This window comes from Gigantopelta aegis, chromosome 3, assembly GCF_016097555.1.
Source record: "Gigantopelta aegis isolate Gae_Host chromosome 3, Gae_host_genome, whole genome shotgun sequence".
Classification (NCBI taxonomy): domain Eukaryota; kingdom Metazoa; phylum Mollusca; class Gastropoda; order Neomphalida; family Peltospiridae; genus Gigantopelta; species Gigantopelta aegis.
In genome coordinates, this window is record NC_054701.1 from 93600440 (window position 1) to 93614519 (window position 14080).

Sequence of the window (14080 nt, forward strand, 5' to 3'; positions counted from 1 at the left end):
TTAAATTATATGCCATGATGATGTTTAGTTGTAAAATACAGGAAGTTGCATTTCATGACATTGTTTTAAAAATATTTCAGGGGAGCATGCAGTCTCACCCCTCCCCTCCTCTCTCAAGAGTTATCTCAAACACTACCAAGTGAAGTGAACCAGTTAAATATTTAAAATAAAATCTCCTCCATAGTAATACATTGCAAAATGATATTTTTTTCGTATTATTAATGCTATTGTAAGTGTAACAAATTATTTTGATTGGATCGTCCAGCTGTTCACCGAAAGTAATTATGTGATAAGATCTAGCAATCTGGTACACGACTGTGGTGTTTTATATACGTGAAGGGTCCGAGGGAATAACCTATGATGTCCAGACAGATATTCAATATTATAAAGGCCGTGTATGTCAGTCACAATGACACAATAAAATAAAAAATCTAATTATGGTAGGCCATTAACAGTTACTGCTAAATCATGTTTGCTTAGGTATAAATATTTCACGATATAGAGCTTTAAAATTTAATATTTTTTTTAACCAAAAATGTGACATCACAGGTTAATCCCTTGGACCCTGAGTATGTGCACGTATTCAGTCATGACATGAACCACTTAGAAGTTCGGGCGATGTGTCGCGCCCTAGATCTAAGCCAATCACCCCCCACCCCACCCCCCCCACCCCCACCCGCCAATGTTGATTTGCTTCCGCCGTGCCTGACAAGAAAGAAATGTTTTATTTAATGACGCACTCAACACATTTTATTTACGGTTATATGGCGTCAGACATATGGTTAAGGACCACACAGATTTTGAGAGGAAACCCGCTGTCGCCACTACATGGGCTACTCTTCCGATTAGCAGCAAGGGATCTTTTATTTGCGCTTCCCACAGGCAGGATAGCACAAACCATGGCCTTTGTTGAACCAGTTATGGATCACTGGTCGGTGCAAGTGCTTTACACCTACCCATTGAGCCTTGCGGAGCACTCACTCAGGGTTTGGAGTCGGTATCTGGATTAAAAATCCCATGCCTCGACTGGGATCCGAACCCAGTACCTACCAGGCTGTAGACCGATGGCCTGCCACGACGCCACCGAGGCCAGTGCCTGACAAAAAAGTCAACCAAAATGAATAGCAGCTTCGCTCCACTTGGCACTGATTTCGAGTCAAGACAGTTTAATGTGTAAACGTTTTAATGAACACCTATGATTCAGCCGGTTGGAATAATGGAGGAAAACACGAACACACAACTTGGGTTGTGTGACGACATGGCGGTAACCTCTACGCGGTGTTGGTTTCAGTGGAAAACTACCGATTGTGACCTTGTCTCAACTTACCAGCTAGCGTACGTTTTACATCGGGCCACGTGTGTACCTTGGAATGGGCGCGAAAACGTCGACATATCGATCGTTGTTTTTAGTCGGGAGTTCCACAATTTTTTTTAATGAAACAACACAGTGATTCAACACATTTCCAGGCGCAGAACCGAGCGTAGGATGAGAGGGGGTCTGGACCCTCCCCACTCCCTCCCTTCACCCGCTCACGACGAAAAGTAGCCTTTTCTTGTTTGTCCCCTCCACATCGTTTTAAAGTGCATTGCATTGCTAAAATAAAAGGTGCATTTACAATACCTGCAAGTAGACCCCACTTCAAATCATGCTGGATCCTTGCCTGCATTTTGGATTTTCTCACACCATTGGTGCTAGTGTTAATATTTGCTATTGAAACAGGTGTAACCAAATGCATTAACCCACCTCATCTGCCATGGCCTAGTGGTTAAGTCATCGGACCCGAGGTTGGTTGCCATTGGGTTCGCATCCATATACTGGTTCCCATACGGAGTGAGTTTTATCAGTTCATTGGAGAGAAATCAGGCCACTGCACCGACTTCATTCACTAACCCATTGTTCTAGACCCCCATCCCACCCCATCCCACCCCACCCCACCCCACCCCACCCCTTCGGTATGTTCTGCACACGTGGCTGCCTTAATTGGATACACGCTCAAAAATAAAGTTGAAATGAATAACTCACCGAGACAATACACAGTTTTTATATTTTTATCTTTTATCTATGAAGGGAATACCTTTAATAGTCATTCAAGATAAAACGTGACAGTCAATGCTTTACAACTATAGATAATGTTTATAAATACAGCAGTTGTATTTTACAATTATTCTAATCTGTAAATACTCTATTGTTATAATTGTTTGGATTGGTCCAAATAATATTACTTGACTTAAATAACCGACGGTCATTTAAGATTTGAACTTGATAATTTTTTTTTAATGAAATGATATATTTAGTTTTTCATTACCGTAAGTAATGCAAAACTGATGTTCTAGCAGTTATTGAGTTATTTCTAAGTCACGCATACTGCGTGTATAGCGGTTATGTGCTTCGTATTTTCATGACTGTCAACATTCTCACGTTCAATGTTACAATAATATATTATATAGATAATATGGGTTTTAATGGACTGACGGTGATGGTCTTATCTATTCTGCCTAGGTAGAAATAGGGGGAGGGTTGGGGGTGGGGTGGGGTGGATAAGGAGCGAAGCTGTGCCTGACAAATATGCACATTGGACCTTGATTCACTTGTTCACGCAATCTTAATACTTTGATTCGCTTGTCCACTCAGCCTAAATAGTCTTTGATTCGCTTATTCACTTAGCCTGAATAGACTTTGAATCGCTTGTTCACTCAGTCTAGACTTGTATTTGCTTGTCCACTCAGTCCGAGTCTAAACTTGTATTCGATTGTACACTCAGCCTGAATAGACTTTGATTCGCTTGTTAACTCAATCTGGATATTTTGATTAGCTTGTTCATTCATTCCCACTTTTGATTCGCTTGTTCACTCAGCTAGGATAGACTATTTATCCAGGTGGATGTTTTTGGTGGGATGGAGGAAGTGTGTGCACTTAATATATGGCTTACTTACTGTACCAAAGACACATCATTTGTTGTTTGTAGAATTACATATTACTATGTAAATCACTCAACTCCAACACACAGATTGCAGACTGGTATTATTGTTGATGTTACGCATCTAGATTCATATTTAGTTTTGACGAAACCTGCTAGCCGAGCGGTGTTTATAGTATGTTTACAAAAGTAAATCCCAGGGGAGAGTGTAAGTCGGCGTAACGATTGTTTGATGTAATAACCAGTCTAAGACAGAAAACATCCTACATACAGATCTCGGTGGATCGTTCCGAAAACAGCGCCACCTGCAATATCCGGTATGGTATTCGGTTTAGAAAATAATTCACAGTTTATGATCACAAAAACAAGACATCATAGAACATTCTGCTTACTGTGGGATTTCCAAAACCATTTCTGATTGATTCCGCTGATTTAATACACGCAGGTAAACCAATGAGCGAATATCTTAGAATTATTGAAAATACAGATACAGTATCATTTCTGATTTATAAAGAGTTTATTTCCTATATTTTATCGTGAATTTTTAAGCAATGATTGAATCTTGTTAAAACTACATTCCCTGGAATATTTTTATTATTTAAGCATACAGAACAGAAAATCCAATTACGTTTGGTGCATATATGACGCCGCACTCCGCATTGGTTATCCAGGTCAAAAACAAAGCCAATATTTTGAAAGTGGGACACTTTTGACGGGCTCGTACCGATCTCGGTTTTCATTGGCTTATCACAAGTATAGAATTCCCCAACAAGAGATCACGTGAGATTTCGCAATTTTTGAACACATTTAACTGTCTTGATTGAGGGGTCGTCTCATATCTCCAAAACATTTATATCCATATAGGTATGGTACAACGTCTTTCCAGGGGTCGGTGAGTGGGAGATTTGCCTTGAAATTTTGACAGTGGCCAGCTGTTGGCATTCGCGTTACATGTAAGGGGGTGTTACTAATTACATAACGCTCTAAGGGTAGAGGAAGAGGGTACTGTGTTCGATTTACGTAACATTTTTCAAAACTATATGCTATTTTTATTCATTACTTAGACCTAAAAAGGTGTTTTTTGGAAATGCGCAGTCAGTCTAGGATCGATCCCCATCGGCGGGTATACAAAAAGACCATGGTATGTGATATCCTGTCTGTGGGATGGTACATATAAACGATCCCTTGCTAAAAAAAAATGTAGCGGGTTTCCAAGGCTCATGTGCAGGGATTTCAGCGGGGTTGGGGATATAGACTGTGTTGAGCGAAGTTTATATGGGGCCAAAAATACATTTCAATTTTTTTTAAGCTTGGGCAAGTAAAGGTTTCGACCTCCAATACCCTCCCCTGCACATGCACCCGATTCCTCTCTAAGATTATATGTCAAAATTACCAAATGTTAGACATCCAACAACAGATGGAAGGAAGGATAGGATATGTTTTATTTAACGACGCACTCAACACATTATATTTACGGTTGTATGGGGTCGGATGATTATTAAATCAATATGCTTTATCTTTGATGTCGTTAAACAACCACCCCCCAACTTTACCCTTTCCAAACGAAATAATATTTATTTGAATTTGTCGATTTTAACAAGTAAAATTAAGACGTGAAAACGTTCATTGTCTACTTTAGTATATTTTATTTTAAAAATATATACATGATTAATGTGTTACTAGTATACAAACTAAACTTTGAAAGTTCTACTAACGCTTTGTAAAATAAAACTTCTGAAATAGGAAGGTACGACTGTCGATAATACGTTGTCAAGATCAAACCGGTTTTAACTACAGCGCAATATTTCTCTTTTAATTTTTTGAGACGAACCCTACAATTTGAAATCGGCAAACGCACGTGTTAACTGAAACTGACAACAGGCTGTCGTTTGTGCTTTGCCGAGCTATGGCGGCACAGGCGACGAATCAAGCGTATACGTTTGACTATCTCCGTTCATAGCCAACACACACGAGTTTTTTAAAAGTGCATTTGAGTTTGTATTTCACATTTGTACATGATGTTATAATATGGTAACCAGATAATGTAACTTTAAAGCTAAAAGAAAATCATACACAGTCACCATGTAGCAATAACTACTAAACCACTATATGATATTCTAATAATCATGGATAACATTTCACGTTAGGCTAAACAACAACCAATAACCACTGTGCCACATTATGATGAACAATACCCAGAAATCACATCCTCATTGTCACATTTATAATAATAATTATAAGCAAATACACCTCGTCACGTTACCACATGTTAAATGGAACTCATAATCACGTTATCAATATGCCACGTTACGTTATGGATCAGGCCCATAACCACGTGACAAATCTATGACATTTTATTAGAGAGCAATTTAATCACTCTTTGGTAATAGAGACAGTTCTGACTGTGCAATAAAATAGATTTATTGAACATGTGTGTGATGTAAAATCTCGCACGCTTGGTTCACGTGTCCAATCAAATGACGTCATGTTTCTAGCCTTTCAGCTAACTTTCCAGACGAAGTAGGTAGTGTAATTTAATTAAACTTTTGTGTTAATCAAAATATGCTTGGGTGGTATGTTATAAGTAAAGAACCACACACTAGTTGTTTTTCATGTTATTTATTGATCTTGTTTATAGTATAGCTACGCGGTTTCGTGGTATAATATTCTTGCGCACCACAAACGAGTGCAATAAACATGGGGAACTAACTGGCATGTAGTTATGTGTAGGTGTTAAACGATAGCTTACTCATAACCCAATATGTTACATTATGTACAATAATCACGTGATCAATGTCACTTTAAACAAATCAAACACTCCACGCACACACACACACACACACACACACACACACGCACGCACGCACACAAAACAAACACCCCCCCACCACAAAAACAACATCACAAAAAACACAAAAAAACAACAACCAACAAACACAGATTAAAAACAAAACACCACAGGACAAATTAACCACGTGTCACTATGTTACGTAGTCGATGATTAAACAATCAATGTGCTCTAGTGGTGTCGTTAAAAAAAAAAAAAAAAAAAAAAAAAAAAAAAATATATATATATATATATATATATATATATATATATATATATATATATATATATATATATATATATATACTATGTTACGGATCTTTGACAAAACTAACAACCACACAACCAGTTTGACATTTAATATTGACGATCAATATGACAAAAAAAACTATTGTAACATTATATTCAGAGAACTCCTTATCCATAAGACCAGACCGTGCCACGCCTGTAAAACAATAGTTTTGTTGCCTGGTATTTGAGGCTCGTCTCCATGCAATGTGTTATTTAACACGTACGATCATCAAGAATTAACTGTAGATTACGTAACTCACACGCTGCCGTTAGTCATAATTAATGTGTGTCACGTGGTATTCACTCGTGCAACTGGCACTTAATATTAGTCATAGTTTATGCACTTTTGGACTTTAATGTTTCAATATCCACGACGACACCCTGAAAATAAAACTAATAACATGCAGCCATACACAATATATTTGTTATTTGACAGTGAAAACAATTTTAAAAAATATTAAAAATATCTTTAACAAATTACAAACACAAAAACAAAAGAAAACAACAAAATAAGACATTTTTTACAAAAGTGGCCAAATCCCCCCCCCCCAAATAAATCCTCCGAATTTTTTTTTTAAATCCCAACCCAAAACAACAAAACAAAAACAACAAGCAAACAATCCCCCAACCCCCCAAAAACAAAACAAAAACAAAAACAAACAAAAAACAAACTAAAACAAAAAAGCACAAAAAACAAAAACAATAAACAAAACCAAACAAACATCCCAGCCCCAAGCATATTCAGTATAATACTACTTTATAATATTTAATGTCGACCTCAAAATCAACAACAACAACGTAATGCGTAAACAAGAGCAAGCCCGCCAAAACAAATGTTAAAGGATTAATTGGTTGTCGCCCACATGCCACCTGACAAGAAGGCACACCAACGACTCGATTTGACAAAACGAAAACAACACAACTATTATGGCTTTTCCAAAAAACATGGTGTCAGAGAGTGTGGGGTGCCTTGGGGGTGGGGGTGGGGGTGGGGGTGGGGGGGTAGGGGTGGAGGGTGGGGTGGGGGTGTGGGTGGGGGGGGGGGGGCGTGGACATGGAAGTAGAAGAGGATTTGTAACAGCCAGGAGTACCAAACCGACTTTGTATATAATACAGACATAAAATGAGATATTCAGCTCCTGCCCAAAATATCTTCCACAAACAAATACTAGAAGCTCCGAACTGCAGACACTGAAACATGACATTGTAAACGTTTATCTATAACAAACATCCATACACACATTCAAACAAGCCCAGTGGTAAAATGCATGCCTGATGCGCGGCCGGTCTAGGATCGATTCCCTTCAGTGACTCCATGGTGTATTTCTCATTCCAGTCGGTGCACCACGAATACTATACCGAAAGCCGTGCTAGGTGCTATCCTGTTTGTTGGATACTGCATATATAAAATCGCTTGCCACTAATGGAAAAATGTAGCGGGTTTCCTCTCTAAGATTATATGTCAAAATTACCAAATGTTTGACATTCATTAGCCGATTATTAATAAATCAATGTCGGTAAACAAAACCAATTTTAACTGTAAATTTAAACATTGTGCAAACCCATCATTCCACGTATTGGAAACTGCGTTTGAGAAACCGTGGTGTGGGATCTGAGAAGGGGAACACATTGACGAACACGTTCTCGTCTCTTTATAGAAACGTTCAGGAACACGTTCCCTGCACCGGAACACGAGTTTCGAATACGCGGATCATGAACAAAAGCTATGGTGTTGTCTCCCTTTTCTAAGTAATACTACTAATTGAATATCGAACATGGCTAAGCTCATGCGCCAGATGGCCGATTGAACGTGATTGGTAGAGAACATAATATCATACAACAATTTATGAACACGAAATCTGACCATTTGTGCAACCTCCTTAAACGCATGCACCAAAACAACATGGGGAAAGAACTGGCATGTAGTTCTGTAGATATGTCTTTGCGCAATGAACTCGACACGATATGAAAATTGTTATTTGCTGCTGCGCGGCGTAAACAGTGGATTCCTAGAGAATAAGCCTTGCTGGGTAAAACTAGAAAGCAAACACAAATCTACGTCTCGTAAGCACCAAAACAGTAAGCAATCACGCAACTGCTTTGGTGTCAAAGTTTTAAAGAATTTTGTGTTCAAATCATTAAATTGAATACTTCTATCGTTCTAGAAAATCATATATGCGATCATTGTGACTTCATCATTGCATTTAAAAAAGAAAAAAGAAAAAAAAAAAAAGGTGAATATATATTTGGCAGTATACCACAATGATAGCATCCCTTTTAATAACAATTATATTGATACCCAAAAGACATTAGCAGGAAAGTTCCACTTCGTTTGTAAAATTTTAGCACCGCCCTTTATTGTCCCAAATCTAGTTCAAAAATCTTCAAACAAAGTGCAGCAATTTCACAATTATGCCCTGGTCGAGCTTTCCTTAAACAGTTTGTTTTGGCGACATTCCCGCGAACTGGCCCTGAATTTAACCTTACACTACGTTAGCCACGGAGTGGGCGGAGCGTAGAACAGCATCCCACTTGAGCGCCAAAAGACCTAACCACGTGACCTAACATGTCAATCACAACGAGAGGAAAACTACTACGTGTACGCCAATGACCTGACAACTTGCCAAAAGTGGCCAGTCTGGGAACGTGGCGGTATCAACTCAATGAAACATTTGTTTGACATGAAAACGAGACGACACACGTGACATTGCTTTATGAATGGGTTTAGATTACCTGCGCTTTATTCTTATCCTGTCGTAGTTTGTAAGTTGCCTGGTTTAATAATGTGTGTATCTAAAAACGTGTTCATATAAAAACAATATGACATTGAGAATTCTACTCTGAATTCTAAATTTAAAACCAGCAAAAAAAAAAAAAAAAAAAAAAAAAAAATCCGGGAAATCCTCCAAAAAAATAAGAAAAAATGCAAAGCAAAAATAAATAAATAAAATGAGTAAACAAAATAAAATAAATAAATACGTAAATAAAATAAATAAATAAATAAAAAATATATAAAAGTATTAAAATAAAACTACTAAATTAATAAATTATATAGATAGATAGATAAACAACACACACACACACACACACACACACACACACACACACACACACACACACACACACACACACACACAAAACCAACAAAAAACCCAAGCAAACAAAACGAATCAAACAACCCCGTTTTTCACGTGTCTACATCTCTATATTTTTATTATTATAAGATTCAATCTTAATATTCTTTAAAAAAAATAATGTTTTAATGTCATTAGGAAATACAAACAATACAAACTGTGAAAGTTGGAAAAGTAATACATTATCCAAAACATACTTTCATAAATTATCACAAATTAGCAAATAAAACAAAACAGAAAAAGAAAAGAAAACCACAACAAACAAAAAAATAACACATTAAAGAACATAACTGTTTGTGCTATATATGATTAGGAAACAGTAGGACCCTGTTTCAAAAAGGAGAGTTGATGATGTTTATCACTAGTTCTAATTAAATTGCAGATATTTGCTAGCCAGATGATACAACGTTTTTGACCACAAATACTGTCACATTTATTACCAATAGTAGGTCTGTTAGCATTAAAGGCATACTGTCACGGATTTAAGGACCTAATTTCTCTAAAAATGGATAATAACTAAAAATTACATTAATTACCAAACCTAGCTATTGCATCACCTTAACTGAACCATGATGGAGTGAAATCCATGTCAACCCTCTCGGCAATTTTAGTTTTTGAATTATGGACCATTGTCATAATTCAATTATTTTTACAAAATATCATTAATAAATGGAGTATGGTGGTTATGAAAGATGGTTGAATAAAGTACATTTAGGGTCAAATCAAATTAGTTTTGTTCAGGTAATACTTTACTAGACCATTAAATAGGTCAGTGGTCTGTGACAATATGCCTTTAACTGCGTCTTTCAAAGCTGGGTTCACTTCGAACTTTGACCCAGTGAGATGCTATTTGCTATGTGCTAATTTTGTATGCATGTCTTATTTTTTACTTTTTAAACACACATTTTTTGTGTGCACTGTATACATCTTTTTGTGATCGTGATGGGTTTTTTAAAAATTATTATTTACCATGTAATTTTTGGCATGATGTCATCAGAGAACTGTTCAAGCACGCCTGTCGTGGACACAATCTCCGACATCACCAGTAAGTTCCATCCAAGATTTTTGAATGCATCTTTTTATATGCCGGGTTTATTTTTGAGGGGGGGGGGGGGGGTATTTTATTTTATTTTAAATAATAACTTAATAACTTTTTTTTTTTTTTTTTTGGGGGGGGGGGGGGTTTGGGGGATGGGTTGAACTGAACATGTCCGCTTGACGTAGAAGAACGAGCACTACCCCCAGGCTGACAGTGACGGGGATTTCGTAGCCCAGTCGAGTATTTATGATGTGTTGATCTTGGTTAACCTCTTGACCTCGTAACAGTCGGCTAAAGGTACGTTTGTCACAAACCGTATGCCTGCATTATGAACCTATAAACTCGCACAGAGACTACTAAACAGCTCTTAGTGTCTTCATCCCCGCACTCCACTGATGTAGCTCATCAGTCAGCAGCTGGAACCAGACACATGACCGCTGGGCCCCGCGGTGCTGGCCACAGGTGTGCAGCAAACATTACTAATAGGACAGGTAGGCGGTCTGTCAAGTCCATATACTCACACACGCCCCCCACCCCCCTTAACCCTCCCTCACCATAAAAAACAACCCTTCATCATTGTACAAACAACATGACTGCCAGTCGTGTTCTCTTTGATAATCCAGTCTCTTAAAGATGTTGATGTTCAACAGGAGTAGATCCTAAACTGTGTGGCATTTGCGGGTTTCTTTTCTAAGTTGTTAGAAAGTGAGGTCCGAATGACAACATTGGGATGTTCAACTAACCCTTAACATCTGTGAGAGCATTGCAGAGGAGATGAGTCTTTTTTCATTGTACAATATGGTGCACCATCAACGGTGCTTCCTTCTGGTTTTCATTTTCTTTTCCTGTGTCAAATTGTTGACTGTTCTTTTTACAACAATATGTGCTTTTTAAAAAGATATATGCATCTTGATGCTATGACTGGACCAATGTCGCATGAATTCAGTAACCGTATACACGTGTATATGGAAACAACAAATGCTTGCTCCAGTACTGCACCCGGGCCGCAGCCGTACTAATGGAAACATATCTTTAAACAATGTTACTATTATTACAACAGTAGATATGACAGTTATAACACAAGTAGTTATTACTATTATTACACCAGTAGTTATTACTGTAATTACGCCAGTAGATATCACAGTTATGACACCAGAAGTTATTACTATTATTACACCCGTAGATATGACAATTATGACACCAATAGTTATTACTATTATTACACCAGTAGCTATTACTATTATTACACTGTTCACACACACCGGGGGTAGACAACACGCCTATTGTAGTGAGTCGGGGGGACGACGCACGAGGCCTGGTGATAAAAAAAAACGTCACTCCATTGTCCGTGAGACGAGGTCAGTCTGGGGGTCACTGGATCCCAGAAATACTGCGATCTGCGGATCTCTTCTCTAGTGTCGCGTTACACATCTCACAGACTAACTCGACGTTCAGGATCATGTTATCTGAAAACACATCATTCCCACGACTCAATTACACACTGTGCATTCTCACAGAATTAATCACATCAAAGGAAAGGGGCGGGGAAGGAGGGGGGGGGGGTTGGCGGAGGAAATTGTTTTGTATACCCACCACCCAGAAAATAAAATTTGATTTATAGCAAGTTTGCAAACAAAAAATTCAACAGATCCAACACAAAAACCAAAAACTCAACAACAACAACAACAACAAAAACAACACAGACAATAAAAAAGAAAACAACAGCAAACAAACAGACGAACAACAAGAAATGCAACAACAACTAATTATACTGCCCCCTCTCCCGCCTGCCCGTGTAATCCGTTTTGAAAGAGTTATCGGTGAATGAAGAGACCACCGCCAAGGATTCCAACTCAAGCACAATCGAGTGTTGTCACCCACGTTCAGTTCCAGTCATCGTCTCAATTGCCTCCGTGTTCATTCATGTTAACTAGATTTCTTGCCTATATCCAAGCACGCTATCTAGGGCACACACCACATCGAGGCCACTGAGGGATCTCTGACCAAGACACAGGTTACTGGCCAAAGCCGCTGATCTGAACTATTTGGGCAGTGTCAGTATTACAGTTTTTTCGGGGGAGGAGGGTTCTTCTTCCCCCCCCCCCCCCCCCCTTTTGTTCGTTTAATCGTGTCTGTCACATTATTTACAGCTATATGATTAAACTCTGAATTTTACCAAATCTAAAGTATTTTTGGTCGTCCTGGTGATTTCAGGAACTCAAAATTCTCAAAGCTGTTAGTGTCATATTTCGCCATTTTTAGGCGAATGTATTTGTAATTAATACCTTCAAATTAATCGATTCAACATATAATCTTTGACTAACTAATATCAAATGTATAATGTGTTGCCACTTGGAGTAAGCAGTGGTTTCCTCGACAATCCTTGCCAAAAATACGTTCAAAATCTTCACAACTTATCCATTTAAATATCGACACCGCTAGAGCACATTGATTTATAAATCATCGGTTATTGGTTGTCAAACATTTTGGTAATTTTGACATATAGTCTTAGAAAGGAAACCCGCTACATTTTCCCATTAATAGCCAGGGATCTTTTATATGCACCATCCCACGACAGGATAACACATACCACGGCCTTTGATATACCAGTCGTGGTGCACTGGCTGAAACGACAAGTATCCCAATGGGCCCACAGACGGGGATCGATCCCATACCGATCAAGCGCACGCTTTACAACTGGGCTACATCCCGCCCTCTGTTTGCTTGATGACAGAACTGTTATTTGCTGTCGCTACATTTGTAAACGACCATTACTATAATTAAAAAATAAAAAGTCATAGTGACGTTTTGAAAGGCTTGTTACTGCTACTATGAAGTACTCTCACGTGCTTTTATTTTATTTTATTTACTTTAAGACCGACATCGAAAGTGTCATCCGAAACGCCTGTAAAGCGGATGAATACACAATGCAGGACCATATAGCACATGGAACCTCCCCATTTACTTCCGGATGTAGTTAAGAACAAAGTGCGCACTCAGTGAGGATCAGTTGTCAGTAAACCGAGCTAAAAGATGCGACAATGACTAACTAAAGGAATACAGAATCTGATGTTCACGAAACTTCTTCTTCTCAAAGTCGATCTCATTATAGAAAAAAAGAAGAAGAGAAAAAGTGTTAATTTTCTCCTGTCATCTCAATGTTCTTTGACTTGTTATTTTAGTTGTCCCCGTTGCTTCTTCTGCGTGACTATTCCATCTGTGATATAGTCATCTTTTAAAACTGTATAGTATTTTTATATAAACTTTAGTTTATTGTTTCAAATAACAGGGTTCGAAATGTTTTTACCACAGGCAGTACTCACCTACGGTCATTTTGAGCCTGCCTATAGGACTTTGAAACCAGTAACATTCGCAAGAAATATACACAAAATTAAAAACAAGACAATAATCCCTTCAAGCGCATGCAATCAGTTTTATAAAGCGGCATCAAACTGCCACAGGTAAAGCCCCTGACATACAGCAATCAGTTTTATCCAGCGGCATCAAACTGCCACAGGTAAAGCCCCTGACATACAGCAATCAGTTTTATCCAGCGGCATCAAACTGCCACAGGTAACGCCCCTGTCATACAGCAATCAGTTTTATCTAGCGGCATCAAACTGCCACAGGTAAAGCCCCTGACATACAGCAGTTAATTTCTTAGCTAGTACAATTCACATTGGTGCCGCTGTGTCTATCAGTTTGTCGGGCATTCCACAACATCAAAATTTGGCCGCGCGCCAGTACATAGCATAGAGCTTGTAAAGACGTTAGAGAAACTAAGAACACGTCAGATGGAGAATTTGTTTTTTATAAGCAAGCAGCTTTAGGTTTCATCCAAAGGTAGCGCCGAGCGTTTAGAACTACCTTT